This window comes from Cuculus canorus, chromosome Z (genome assembly GCF_017976375.1).
Source record: "Cuculus canorus isolate bCucCan1 chromosome Z, bCucCan1.pri, whole genome shotgun sequence".
Lineage (NCBI taxonomy): Eukaryota > Metazoa > Chordata > Aves > Cuculiformes > Cuculidae > Cuculus > Cuculus canorus.
The window spans coordinates 42,308,065-42,323,991 of record NC_071441.1 but is presented as its reverse complement, the minus strand read 5'-3'; positions in this window follow the sequence as shown (position 1 = coordinate 42,323,991).

Below are 15,927 nucleotides of genomic sequence, written 5' to 3'. Positions count from 1 at the left end.
CTCTCTGCTCTAAGAGCAAGCATGCTCAGGCTGTGGGAGTGACCATGTGCACGCAAATCCATTCTGCACTATCTTTTTGGGGAAAAGCTCTCTTTCACTCACAGTCACAACTAGCACCTTCTACAGCCTGAAGGACAGCTACAGCTGCTGTAATGTCAGTGATCAGCACTGCCCCAGGCCCCCCCAGGCCCTGTGCTGGACCTCTGCCTGAGTCTGCGTGACAACAGGAGGCTGCATGTGTGAATTCACACATCTACTAGCTTGCCCTTCACTTTGAGGCCCACACAGTGCATTAAGGGTAGGTTTAATTCATCCTTTTACAGCAAAGATGAACCGGCTCCATAATTCTGTGGCTAGGACACAGGGTCAGTGAAATAGACTTCTTTCTCCACTCCTTGGTTGGCCTCAGAACTTCCTCTCAGCTCAAGTACAACAGGGAAGTAAGCTGACATCTCAATGTACTGGAGCACATGCGTATTTGCCCATGATAAAGACTGGTCCATCCAGCCTCACCCTCCCTTTGGGTAACAACTATCTTCATAGCAAAATAGCCATAAAATTGCCCCAGGCACAAGCTAACAAGGACATAGCTTTGTTACAAACACACAAAGCCTTTGGAACCCATATGACCTCATTTGCACCTCCATCCACTCATCCAGTAGGTGCTGGGAGTTTGCTTTGGATGAAAGTAAGAGTAAATAGGGAGAACAAGAGCATACAGAGCAAGGCTGCATACAAGAGCAGAAGAACTTATACACTGGGAGCAACACAATACTAAACGGGACCAAGGGATGGGGAAGGAGGAGGCCCAGCTAATCACTCTGCTGCAATCCTGGGACAGGAAGATGCCTGCTTTTACAATAAGTTAGCTTTAAGCACACTCTATGGTTTTCCTCTGTGTAGCTCTAATAAAGCTCATCTCTTACCCACACAACCTGACCCAAAACAGTGAGCAGACTAGGTAGGACTCACCTATTGGGCTTTTAAAAGCACTGTAAATGTTTTTTTTTTAAACAGGATTGCCCCCATAAGTATTCACAACCCAGTGGTGGAATGATGTGGTTGCTCTCCAGAGAGAACCAGCCCTAGGTCCTTGTCAGGGCAAGTCGTCCCCACAGAGCTCAACTGGAGGTTCAGTCCTTTCACACGGTAAATTAACAGTGGCACTACAGTCTGAAAGCTGTGTCAACCGCTTCATTTAGCACAAGTGTTATGTTAACTAAAGGCCCTATTCCAGAGAGGCCTTTGGCCTCACAGGAGCCTAATTTCCATGTAATTTACATTGGAAAGTTGCAGAGTGCCCCTTCTCTCTGTTACTTCCTCACACCCATTATATATCCGCAGTCTGCCCTGAGATGCTCCAGCCAGCACGGAAGGTGAGGAAGGGGGCTTGCCAGTCCAGAAAGGGAAGAGAACTGGAGTTTTTCGTCCTTAACTGCTTGGAAACTTCACTGGGCTTTTAAAACCTGATCAGCAGAAACATTATAAAATATATAGTTGCAGGGAGAGGGACTGGACAGGATGCTATTCATTCTCACTCATCTATTCAAACAAGAGAGCTGGGTCTGCTCCTGTTGCTGTTTGATATAGGTTTCACCCATGTCTTCTCCAGAGCCAGGCTCATGACGAGAAACCTGCCTCACTGGGGAAACATGAGGAGGAAAAGGGGCATTTTAGCCCCCTCCCAAGTACTTCAGAAAAGACACCATTGTGCCTCTACTGCTTCAGCCATATCACAAGATCTCCTCTTCTCCCCTGTGTTATACAAGGGAATTACTCTTCCCAAACACCTCTGTGGTGCCCAGCTAAGGCTGCGCAACCCACAGCACCCAGGAGATCCTCACCTTTCCCCTGCTCTCCTGCTCTCCACTGTCCCCTGGCACTCTGCAGCCCAAATTTCCTCCTCTGAAAGGCCACTGCATGAAGGTTCTCCATCTACTGCAAGCACAGTGGGACTTTTTCCTTTACTAATGGGACACGCTGTGGCCCACTGTCAGGCCCTGGGCAGGAGGTTCCAGATGCTAAGCCAGTGCTGATGTCAAGTCATTGTGGATGCTCATGGAATGACACAGGGATGCTCACTTTTATGCCAACTTTAAGGGTCTTCTCTACCCTGCCGGATCGGTCTGAAGAGGTCTTACATGAGGGTCTGCTTCACTGTCTCTTATTAAGCTTCTTATTGAACTGTGATTATTTGGCACCAATGAATCACACTGACCACACTCAGCTTCCTCTCCATACTTGGTAGTGACATGACAACAGGGGCAATGCATCATCAATAAAAACATCCCTATAGTCCTGGCATTACTTCTGCCTGGAACAATCTGTATTTGCTTAGCTAGGGGCAAGGAAAGGGGAACAAGTGTGGTGAAAGCAATATTGTACTATGGGTATGCTCTTCCTCACAAAAATTTCTGCTGAGAAAGATAAGATCCATCCTGATGGTTTCCTTGGAGTCTGGGGTGTTTCTTTATCTGCAGTGGATCTAGGTTTTAGCAGCCACCCATTATTATTGGAGATCTTATACTGACTTTCCAGTACCTGAAGGGGCTAAAAGAAAGCTGGGGAAGGATTATTCACAAAGGCTTGAAGTGATATGACGAGAGGGAACGGGTATAAACCAGAGAGGGGCAGATTTAGGCTTGATATAAGGAAGAATTTCTTCACCATTAGAGTGGTGAGGCATTGGCACAGGTCGCCCAGGGAAGCTGTGGATGCCCCATTCCTGGAGGTGTCCAAGGTCAGGTTGGATGGGGCCTTGGGCAGCCTGATCTAGTGGGATGTGTCCCTACCCATGGCAGGGTGGGAGTGGCGGCTGGGGGTGTTGGAACTAGATGATCTTTAAGGTCCCTTCCAACCCAAACTATTCTATGATTCTATGATTCTATGATTCTATGATTCTAAGTCCATGAAAAGTCAAGGGAAACAGAATATATTCTGTAATTTGCACTCTACCTCCAAACTGCAGTTGATACTAGCATGTTTGCTGGTGTAATGGCCACATTTTTCCTCCTGAAGATACTGAGAAGTTGAGTCCCAGTTTTCCGATTCACCCAACAACATTTACAGGCGTGGCTCTGCAAAGCAGAAGCTGTGAGGGCTGGCCACTTCGAAGAAGTCATGTACATGTGGGTAGTAACAAAGTGCGAACGTCCTCAAAACTAGGATTCTCATGTCCCTTTTTGAAATTAGGCATGCCAACATTTAAATTCCAGGCACTGAAACATTCTAAGGGAGTAACTCTAGTTATTCTTTCTAAAAGGAAGGAAAGCTGTTTCTGGCATATGTGACTGTGGTATGCAAGCAGGAACAAAAGGCTTTATCCTATTGCTACACAGCCTCCAAGGCCAACAGAAGCCTCTCCAATTGGAACAGTCAGATGGCATGTTTGTGTTTCACACTGGTTCAACCCTCAAACCCTGTGTTTCTCCAGCAAACCTCTTACTGCAGATGAACAGGAAATCAAAGAGAATCCTCTGTAAATATGGGCAGAGATTTCAGAAGATGGGCCTGCGTTCAAATTAATTTTCCCCCTTTCTTGTGTGACCGCCTTCAGTCTGGTGAATTCAGCACACATAAAGTGATGGACAAGAAAAGGCTATATAGCCTTGTTGTCACTGTGATTTTGGAGCCACACGCTACAGATGGGAACAATAAGAAGCAGTTATACACGTCTGGGTTCCTGCCCTTTAAAAACAAAATTTAGGTCAATAGATTTTGAATATAGTGAGCTGGTGGCTGCTTGAGGTTCAGAACAGCAGCTACATGCAACCTGCTGAAATATTGAACTTCCATCATCTGGAACTTTTTGTAATGTTTTGAATCTCCTGTCAGAGTTAACAAAACACACACATCAGGGGGTGTTTTGAATTCTGGCCACACTTTTTGGCTTATTGCTAGAAGCCAAAAACCTTTTCCTTTTTAGTGCTGAAACTTGCTGATAGCCTTGAAGAAAATGTTTAAGCCACAGGAGAAAGAGTTTGAAAACCTAATGTTTCTCTAAACCTTCCACTGGGAGAAGGAGAGAAGAGGCTAGCAGCTTGTTTTCACTTTGACACAGACATACTTACACACTGAAAGTTCTTTGGAAACCACTTAAAACACAAGAAAACAAGGCAGTCATCCGACATAATCAGCAGCTGCCATTTTCACTGACACAAAATGCTGAGCTCGCACCAGCAAGGCCATCACATTAAGCATCACTCAAAGCAGGGACTGAAAGAAACATGGAATTGAATGTAAGAAAACCTTCCTGCTCAGAACATGAGCCCTGGCATAGATGGGTTCGTGTCTTTTACAACAGTCTTTTACCTAATGACAAAAGGTAGGGACTGAGACATTTAATTTCTAGTATGACTTCAAGCAAAACATTCAAACCTCAGCTCTTTGCATTCGATGCATTAAGAGTTGCCAGGCTTTTGCATGGTCTGGCAAGTTCTCTTTCTTCACATGCAAGTCTTTGAAACCACGTGGCTTTCTCTTTGAGGTGTGCTCTTGCAAGGAGCAAGGTAATTTGCTCTGAATCTCCCTAACATCTTTTCTTAGTGCAGGTTGCTGCTGTGGAATGGCTGCAGTTGAAATCCTCAGAGAGGTCTCAGTTTTGGTGCTTTAGACTGCTCCTCTTGCAAAAGTAGCTGTGCTTGTGTGTGCAAAGGTAAGATCCAAGAAACCCAGCCTCTCAGGGGTTCACTATGATCACACAGTCCATTTCATATAAAAAAAACCCAACCAACCAAACCAGAGCTGCTTACTATTCAGACTCTGAAAGGTTATTTCCTTCATTTGCTTTTAAAGTTTTGCCATCTTATTTTTTCTCAGTTATGCATGTATGCCCTTACTGCTGCCTTAATGACAGGCAGATGGTACAATTAATTTCAATTTTCATTTTCGATTGCTTTGTTTCCATTGTTTATAAATACATCTCTATATTTCAGATGATCAGGTGGTATAAACTGATGTAGTTTGATCGGTTTCTGTAGAAGAGTGCTGGTCTACAGCTTGCAAAAATCATTCCATTCTTCTTTCAATTCACCTGTATTCCATAAAAGGACTGTGCTATACATCTCTTTACATTCCCCTGGCTCTACAAAATACAACAGCAGACAGAAAGTGACAAATTCTTGGCGAATTCCTCAAGGTGAGAACTCTGCAATCTGCATATCTGCCTTTCCAAAATCATTTTGCAAGGTCAGTCAGAAACTCCTAATAGTTTGGACCAGGGTGCCCATTTCCCACCTGAGTGAGAGTACTGTTCCTGCAGCGCAGGCATCACAGCCACTCCTGTCACAGCACAGGGAAGCAGCTCTGTTAACACCAGTAAAGTCCTTCATGTACACATTAGCATGTTTTCACCCCTGTGTCATCTGAGCCTATGAAAGGAAGATGTGTCCTATAACTAGCCTGAACCATTGGGCCTGTGGGGTCTGAACTCTGTATGTGCAATATTTTTAATAGCCTGTGAGTAGCCCTTTGGGATAGCTTTGCCTACCTTCTGTGATCAAAATCTAAGTATCAGGATGTGTGTTGAACAGTGTGGAGAAGGAGAGGGGCGAAAAATTGATTTGATCCTCTGTGAGTACCCAAAGCTGTGAGTTATGTAAAGAAAACCTTATCTGGGGTGGAAAAATATCATCTCCAGTATATCATATCTGCCATGATAGAGGCAGTCTCATCTTTGTCACAAACAAAAGGAACTGCTTTCAGCCTGGAGTATTATACAGAAAACATAGGTCAGCTCAGCTTTCTGGGTGGCTTTTAGTGGCCACACAAAGAATATCAAGCTCTCAGCTCCTCTGCTTAAGTTGTAACTGACCTCTCTTGCCTTCCTAAGCTTTCTACTCCAGTTTGTGGGGAAAAAACCCCACCATTACCCCTAGCTGGATGAAAATGTGTCAGCCTCAGAGACCCAGAGCGTGCCATAAGCCATGTTTTGAGTACTGATGAAACGAGTGAGATATTGTGATTGCCTAGGCTCCTGACAAGCATTTCAGGAAGACATAATCCTGTATGAAACCCAGACTCAGAGGATGTGAATACCATGCATGCACTAAAGCATAAAAGCAGCTTTTAGCTCACAGAGAGCCTGTATATTCAGGCTTTGCAGACACAGCTTCCATGGCTGTTTTTGACAATACATCCCTTCATTCAGATTGGTCCCTGTGTTCAGAGACTAACATTGCTGACAGCACCTCTCAACCCAAATCTTGCTTGGGATGCTGGGCTTTACACTATGAAGGAACAAACTCATAGCACATCATGAGCTCAAAAGAAAGGGCAGCTAGTAATTTTGCACCAAAGAGATCAGAGATGCTCTTTCAGTGCACCGAAAGCAACATCCCAGGGCAAAGTGCTGGCTGCAAGGAGTACACCAGCATTGTCCTCCCCAACCCAGTACTGAGATGCCATTAATACACAGGCAGTGCCCACTCCCAACCTTCTATTTGCTGGTGTCTCCCACTGCTTTGCCAAGCAGGAACACCCATCTGCATGGAAACAAAGCCCTTCTCCTTTGCCCCTCATCTTGGCACTCTCTGCCCACCCCTTTCAGCAGCACTACCTTTTTTCAGCCTACATGTTTCTTTTTAGAGTGTCTTTTATTTCCAGCTTGGAAAGCATGGGGATGAGAGATGGAATAGAGATGCTGAAGTAGTGATTTACATAATCTGATTAAAAGAGGATTATCCAATGGCTGCTGAACAGCCTTAGTGTGCTTGAGCTAAAAACCTTACTATTCATTGCTCTCACTACCCTGCAGGACAGCTGCACCTGCAGCACCAGCTAATTCTCTCCTGGGGACTTCAAGAAAGGAGAAAAGCAGTGGCATATTTTTATTATTATCTGAGGGAGGGTTGAGGAGCTGCAGCTTCTTGTGTGCAGCCCTTAAATTGATCTGTCTGCATTAGTCTCCAGGAAGCTGAAATGAAATCTGAGCCAGTTGGCATTGTCAGGAACAGCCATCACCTTTGAAAAGGGCCAGCTTGTGTGGATCCTCCTGGTTTCCCTGCAAGGCTCATGCAGACTCACTGCAGAAAGAAGATGGGTAGAAGTGTCCTGCACATACAAGAGCCAAGTTTCTGGCTGTACTCACCACTATCCAGCTTAGCTGGGAGCAAAACAGACCCAACCCTTGCTCTAATATAACCAGAGAACTTCTCAGGCTGTAGTCCACACCTCACCACACTCCACCATACCTCCAAGAACAATACAGTGACATGGGGACAAGTATGCTCAAGGCTCACAAAGCATCACACCCAACATCTTATCTTTTTATGGCCCACAAACTATAACACAGTCCAGTCATCCAGGACAGCAGGATCCACCAGACTAACCCAGCTGCACGTTCAAGGGGGAAGGAATAAGCCTGCAAAACAGCTATCCCACAAGCAGAGTCTAAGACCTCCCATACAGAAGGACAGCTAACTCCTGCAGCATCTCAGAATGCAGGCTAGAAAAAGAAGAAGTGAAGAGAAGGGAAGTTGAATGCCCCTTGGATGTACTACAAGACTCAGCAGTGAATAAGGGCATCAGCTGGGGCTGAGTCAAGCTCTTCCAGAAGGATATGGGATGAAGTCCCGGTCCTGGCAAAACAAGAAGAGTTCAGCTGCTTGCTTCAACAGAACCAGATCTGCACACCAAACAGCCACCCATGATGAAGGGGTGAGACTCCAAGCTGGGAAACATGTTAACCGCAGAGTAGAAATAACTGGGAACACAGATCTCCCGGTTAGGAATAGCAGGTAGCACGAGCTGCACTCTCTAATATGCATGCACATCAAAGCCAGGTAAAGAGGAAGAATTTGGACATTTTTCCATTGTGCAGAGGGACATCAGTTAGGCTGGGCAACCATAAGAGCTTTCCTAGCCTTCCAAGGAAACAAAAACTGGGCTTCCTATAAGAAGAGACACAATTAAATTTAATCCTCCAGTACAAATGCTGGAGTGTAATCGCCCAAGACTAATTGTGAGCCTTTATTTCCAGGACCACACTCCATCCTCACAGCTAGGTCTGCAGAAGCTAGTGTTGCTTTACTTATTCACTTATGTCTGCTGTATTTGACTGGAGGTTTCTGGTCTCTGAAGATCTGTGTGACAGCTGCCATTCACAGATACCACCTAAAGAGATTTGCAGTGCAATGTGTCTTTCCTACTCTTGCCAATAACAGCGTGAATGAATAATGCTGCAGAGTGATCTAGTTAAATAGGGACATTACAGAATATCAAGTCATCCTGTCCATTTGTTTCTTCAATTTCTCTTCATCTTCTGAAGCAAGAACAGGAAACCAGTTCTGACTTTTGGGTAAAAAGCACAAGAACAAACCCGGGAAGCAGCCGGCAGATGAGACTGTGTGCTGACAGTACATGCGCAGTCATCTCCACTGAGTGGGTTTTCTTGTGAGGAGCTATGACACAAAGAGCTGCTCTTTCACTGTGTGTTGCACAGAGACCAGGGCTCAAACCTTAGTGCTACCTGGTAAAAGTAACTCCTTCCAGGTGCTGGCTGATGTGATTTGACTTGCATCATGTACAAAGCTGGGCAGCCATTGCAGCTATGGGATGTAGCGTGCCATGCAAAGTGCCCAACATACAGTATGGTAGCAATATCTCCATGTTCCACAGTAGAGGTATTGCCAAAATATTTCCATGTTTTGGTGTAACTCATATTCCTGGATTTAGCAGTTAACTACTATCAATATAAATGGATAAACTGCATCCTAGGGTAAAGAAGCTCTTCTGCTTTGAGGAAGTTCATTTCTGTTGCTAAACTAATCCTTCATATTAGCATCTGCCCAAATGCCAAAACGAATGAGGAACTGACAGCAACTTCACTAGCATTTCTCTGTGCTGTGTGCTGTGGGAAGCCTGTTTCCTATGGAGCCTTATTTCTTTGTACAACTGTAGCTTAGTGAGGTGCCACTGCACCCAGTGTTGAACTTAGACCCTTGCCTCTTGAGCAGAAAAGCATCCAAAATGGGAAGAGGCAGAACCGAGGTGAGAGAACTTGCACATACCCAGGCCCCTTCTTCACTAGGACACAACACTCTAGTACAGGCTTTTTCTGTATTTTCAAATTAAAGGGCTAGGACCTCATGCAGGTCATCTGGCATCTCACAATGTCCCGGAAAGAGAGAGCATTGCCACAGATCATAACGACACAGAGACAACAGCAGCATCTGTTTGCTTCATCAAGAGTTCCCAGACATAGACTTTTTTTTATATTCCCCAGAGCTCAGCAGCCGGAACAATAAAGCTTCTGCACAGCTGCTATTATTTTTTTCCATGCTTCTGTCTCTGGAAAGGACAAAACAGCTATTTAGCCACCATATATTCCCCAGGAACCCAAACCTGACCCACATGAGGTATACAGAATTCATATAAAGCATGAGCAGAATGACGGAAAAAACCTTCTCCTGAGCAGTGGGCATGTTTCTCAACATAAATCTTCAGCCTAGAAATAGCAGCAACTGCTCCCGAGCACACAGTGGGCAAAGCTGTGGAGCAAAAAGCATGCCAAGGAAACATACCCAAATGTCAGGGGCCTGGCCCACTAATAAGAGTAACAAATGCATGAGTTTATGTGAAGAGCTTGTGCTATCTCTAGCACTAAAAGTTGTCTTAAACATAGACTGTTCTTCTTAGAAAGGCGCAACAAACCAGAGACTACTTCTTTTTTCCTTTTCCAGCACTGCCCCCATGCCCCTCCCAGCCGACTCAGGCTCCCTGCACAGCTGAACAACTGTTTCAAAACACAGGACAACTCAGCTCTGAAGCCTTGTGTTATTTATGAGTTTGGAAATCAGAGCCATTCGGTTCACTGCCGGTAAATGGCAATGATTGGAAGGAGGGAGGGGTAGGCTTGTGTGCAGCTCTTCATTCTCTACTCATTGTGAAAAGGGGATCACTCCAGCTAACTGGTCCATGGAGATAAGCATTTCAGACAATCTGCATTAGCCTGATAAGCCAGGTTTGCATTGCATAAAGATTATTTGTTAAGAATCTCAGCAAAATAAAATACAGTCAGAAGGCTTATCAGCACAATTTGTTTCCACTCACAGCTTTCCCCCAACTGACATTTTTTTTCCCAAATAAACAAAGCTCTCTGATAGTGTCCCAGCTCTCTGGGATGGAGCATAGAACAAGGATGAGAGGCGGGGGGGGGGGGGGGGGGGGGGGCAGGGAGAACAAGGAAGAATAGCCTGCAACTTCCCAGCTGCTAGTGGTCACTCTTAGAGCCATGGTTCTGATCACACTATGTGGGAGGGCATCAGTGCCCACCTGGTGGGTGGTTTGAGTTTGCCACTTCTGGTGTAAATCAGAGCAGCTGGCTGACATCAGCATTCTTTCCTTCTTTCTACTAACTAAGGATCAGATCAGGAAGGAGGAGTTTATACATGTTGCCCTCTATTTCATGTTTTTCCCCTTCCTCGCATATTTTAAAAACAGCCCCTAACATGTGAATTACTGGTAACTCCCAAACCGCTGGAAATCTTCTCTCTTCCTTCTACAAACTGGACACAGTCAGGCATTTTGCTGTGAACCAGCCCTGCTGAACAATGAAAAACTAGTAGGACAGCCCCCCATGCTCCTTCTCTTCCCCTTTTCTTCTCAGCATTTTCAGCTTTAGCAGATGTATGAGACCCAGGACTCTTCTGTTCAGACAGTGCTGCCTTTCCAGAAATTAAATGTCCATTTCTGCACAGATTCTAGGCATTATTCAGGTATCACATAGTTAAGTCCTTCTCCAGCCCACCTTGGATCCTAAGTCCCAGAGGAAAGGCAGCCACACAAATACAAACTGTTAACAACAAAAGATCTTCTATGTTTCTGACAGGCACTGCTATTACAGTCACTTAATGTGTGTAAACTGTTGTTTCCAGCTGCCATTGCTGCACACACCTCTATTAGCTTTTGTTGGCAGAAAGACCTTATCAAGACAGAAAGTACACTGATAGGGCTTAGCATTTCTGTTGTAGTACTTGCTAACATCGTGGAGTAACGCACCAAGTACTACACACCATTAGTACTACAAGTACAGACAACTCTGTCTCACTGACATCCTCTGTTTAAGGACTCCAACCCTACAGTCATAATGGGTGTGCTTGGGAAAACTATTGCTTATTTCAGACAGTGTTTTTTCATGCATAGACAAGACCTTGAGATTTCTGTGTGTTTCCTCTATGAATATGGTCAGAAAGGAACGCGTGAAAATAAGTTTGCAAACTTCTATGTATACAGATAAACAGTTTCCACAGGGGATAAGGCACCATAGGTCTGGTCTGTCATGGAGAGACTCCTCTCCTAGGCCACAAATGTATCTTGGCTTGGCAAAATAAAACAATTAATAAAAAACACCCCAGCTCTGTCTTGGCTCCCGTCTTTACCGGCTGTCACCAATTTAATCTTCTGTCCCTTTCCATGTTGTTCAGAGATCCCTCTCTTTCAGTGCAGCTGGAGAGGTTGTTGGCAACCAAGCCTGAATGCTGAAAATGCAAAATGATTACAAGTGCCCGAAGAGTAAACATATGGGCTTTTCAAAAGAAGGTGCTCCTGCTGCCCCGATGGTCTTCCGAGATAGTGCTCCAGACAGCAGTGATAAACATGGGCTACTGTCAACTAAATAGGAGAGGCCAGAGTTCAACAGTAGCTCTGTGTGGAAGCTGCTATACTTAAGAATTTTGACTTTTCTGACAGGAGTTGGCTGTAATTAGTTGATTTATGTCAAGGAGAGGTGCCTGGTTTATCTTGGGTTTGAAGTGTTAGGAACAGAAATGGCCAAACTGCTGAAAAGTAAAGAGACTGAAGCACCAATACCATGCAAAGTGCGTAATTATAGCACTCCAGGTTATGAGTGCCCTTTGAGGGCCTAAACCAAATCACAACAAAGTAATCATAAAACTTCCTTGAACTGATCTGGGAACAGAATGAAAATGCATGGAACATGACCTGCTATATGGGAGTCCCTGCTGGAATTTCAAGTTCATACATAACGCCAGACTGTAGGCTGTGGCTTTGTGCTGCCATACAGAAGGACCTCAGCAGGCTGGATAAATGGGCTGACATAAAATTCGTGGAGTTCAACAATCAGAAGTACAGAGTTCTGCACCTGGGGAGGAATGAACTGAAGCACCAGCACATGCAGTCGGCTGCCAGGCTGGAAAGAATCTTGAAAGAAAAGGAGCTGGGGTCCCTGATGGACACCAAACACAGGACAAGTAACAAAATAACAAAGAGCTGACTATGATCCTCTGTGAGAGGACACAGGGGAAACCAGAGGGCTGGCCAGCAGTGCTGAGCTGTGAGGAGAGCCTGTGCGACTCTGTCCTGCAACCTCCCAAGGAGGCACCAGGTGTTAGGCAACAAATGCATCTGCCACATACGCCTGGATATGTCTGCCCTGGCCAGAGCAACCTGGTGGAACCCTGAGAAGACACAGCTGAGGGCTTGGTGACTGGCATAAAAAAACAGTGCTGAGCACAAGAGAAGACATGGGGGTACAGAGGTCGCTCTGCCATTGCAGTAACCCCAGACACATGTCACTCAATTCCATCATGAGCCACTAGGGAGAAAAAACACATTTATGCACAACCAAACAAGGCGCTTAAAATTAGTCCCATGTATAAAAACAGCCTCGCAGACAGTATAAAGCATTCATAAAGCGGTCACAAGCCCTTTCCTTCCCTTTCCACATTCATTTGATGCTCTCTCAGCCTACAATGCAGTCAGCTGGGGAAGCCCATTGCTTGCTTCTGTGATTTGACAGTGTTGCGGTGAGAGTCTTCCTAACTTACTTCAGGGCTGGACCGAGCAGTTGCGGGATGGATTGCCAAGTGTGCAATGAAAAGCTCCTAGGCAGGCGACATCAGAAATTGGCAGCAGTTAATCTGGAACATTGATTCCAACAATAATATTGATCTGAAAATAGTGAATCAAATCCTACAGGTCTGACTGGGCCTGCTATGAATAAATCAGATCCGTTTATTTTTGGATGTGTCAATAATCATATTATAGTCATCAATGTGCTTGTCTGAAGGGATTATAATTTAATCAAAATGCAGTTAAAACTCATCTAAACAAATTTGGCCTCAGTTGCACTGCCACGCACACGACTAATCTTCTTCAGCGTGATGTGAGGGTTTAGACACCAAAACAGATCTTTCTGTAGAGACCTGGCTACGGACTTACGCATGACTTGATTTTGTGTGTGCAATTCCCAACACTTTGCATTTTATACTGCAGGCCAAATAAAAGATAACAATGTGGTATGCTCTGAAGCTTTGGTCGCAGTGTTCCTAGCTTGTACAGGTCACCTGCTATGGAGTAACGTAACTGCGGCGGTACATTGCTGTCCTAACTTATGCATAACCTGACAGCTGGAGAACGCGAGCCCTCGGGATTCATCAAGAATTCACTTGTATGTGTAACTCCTCTGTTGTTGTACAGCCATTGTCTAAATCAATACCAACTCCTAGGTCACAAGAGACCACAGAAGCGTTATTTGAGGGTGACAGAGAACAGACAGCCCACGAAGGTTGTGGAGTCTCCTTCTCTGGAGATATTGAAAACCCGCCTGGACGTGTTCCTGGGCAACCTGATGCAGGTGAACCTGCTTTAGCACGCGGATTGGAGAGATGACCTACAGAGGTTCCTTCCAACATCTACCATCCTGTGATTCTGAGATTACAGTATTCAGGGACCACCGTTTTCCACAGTAGCAATGCCAAATACTCAATGTCCTCGTTGAATCCTTATAAATATCTGTTCATCAAAAAAAAAAAAGGTCTGTGCCCAAAGTGTAAATAAGTCCCGTTAGAACATCATGAGGTCTACGGTTTCTTTCAGCGAGACTGAATTCAGCTTCTGCTGTCCTCCGTAAAGTAGGAGTCAACGTTAAATTACCTATGAGTTACCGTTTTCACACACACACAATTAACACTCCAGTGGCAGTACCGCATGCACTGCCCAACAGAGCCCTGCTCCAAGCATGAACCCTCCTGTTCCACAAGAATACACCCAGGAAAAATAACTGGAGAGCACAGGCAGTCTCAGCCTTGTGAACATTCAAGAGACCCACATGCGCTACAGCTGTAGAATCCCCCTTACACAGTCAAAAAGACCCCTCTGACTCCCAATCCTGACAAAATTGTTATTTATGTTGCGGTTTAGGTCAGGACAGATTAAACACGTAAATTAATTACTGGGCTATAAGTCTCCATGTGAAGGAGTTTGGCATTTATCGTCTTGCTGAAGTAGCTCTTATTAATGCAAATAACACCATGAAGTTATGTGAAAGCCCTTCCGACAGGCCCTAGGAAGATACGGCCGAGGCCTCGGTGTCTGGTGTGAAACATCAGCATCGAGCACAAAGCAAGAAACAGGAGGTGCGGGGGGCAGTGGCGTCGCCGAAACCTCAGACCCACGTGCTGGGACTGCAGCACGGCTAGGGAAAGTGCAACGGGTGAGGATCACCCACAGTGATGTCACGGAGTGAGGGGTTCCCTTCTCTCCCAGCAGACGATTGTGACCCGTGCCCCTTGGTGCTTATACCCAGGCACCGAGTTCCACCCAGACGGCTCCTGCCCTCAGTCCAGCCGAGCAGTTGTCGAGGCTGGAGTGTTGTTGTTGTGCTCGTGTCCAACGGCACAGCTACTGGAGGACCCTGCTCAGCCCAACCAGCTAAAGGCTGGCAGGGCACGCAGGAGACGTGCCTGCAGCAGCAGAGGTGAGCTGTGTGGGGATACCTCGCCCTGGGGAGCTGGGAGAGTTCCCTTCTGGAGGGACCTGGGCATTTCCTCCACCCCTACCTTGGCCAGCCCATGACCATGGTCTCTCATCCCCGCCATGGTCTCTCATCCTTTTCCAGCGTGACACCCACTGCTGCAGCGCCGGTGAGAGGCGGCTGTTGAGCATCTCCAGCTGCCCCCAGCCCACCGCAGCAAGCATGGCCACGGAGGCAGTTGACCGCTGTCCAATATGTCTGGACAGCTTGGATGATGCTGCCTACGCGATGCCGTGCCTGCATCGGTTTTGCTACACGTGCATCCTGCGCTGGGCTGAAACCAACACCAGCTGCCCCCTCTGCAGAGGGAGGCTGACCTCCATCTTGCACTCGGTGCAGTCGGACAACAGCTTTGAGGAACAAGTCATCCCACCACCTCTGGAACCATCGGTTGTCGTCCACCCAACACGGGCAGCTCCTGGCCAGCCAGCTGCCCACCATCGTCCAGCAGCATCCCAGCCACCAGCTGCGGGGCCGCTGCCCAGCGTTCCAGGGCGCGGCCTCCAACCCAGCACCTGGGCTGTCCTCTTCCGACAGCACCCAGCTCTGCTCCGACCTCTGGTGCCCTGGCTGCGGAGGGAGATGAGGCGGATCTACGAGGGAAACAGGAGGGAAGCAGCGGCAGCACGAAGGATCACCTTGTCGTGGCTGTGCGTCTTTGGCCCGGATGAGGAAGCCCTGACCCTGATGCTGCAGGCTGTCTTGGGCAGGGACATGGGCAGCTTTGTGCGGCAGCTGATCGACACCACGCTGGCCTGCTGCCGCCAGGAGCTCCAACAGCAGATTGGCCTGAGGAACACCCCTGCCACCCAGGAGCGGGAAGGCAGCCCTGCAGCTGCCCCCAGTGCTGCTGCTGCCCAGGCGGGGTCTCCTGCCCCCACTGCAGCCCCTGCTGTCAGCCCCGACACATCCGAGGCAGAAGAGCTCCCCAGCACCTCGTCAGCTGCCCTCCAAGGGGGTCCCGGCAGCCCCCTCTCCGCACCCATTCCTGCCAACGGGGAGCAAGAAACGCCACGGGAGGAACCAGAGGAGGCTGGAGCAGGACCCTCCACTCCCAGCCGGGGCAGTGAACGCTCCCCTAGGGGGCCCCGGGGAGCCCGGAAGAGGAAAGCCAGCGGCTCCAAGGCCACTTCACCGCCAAACAAGAGGCCATC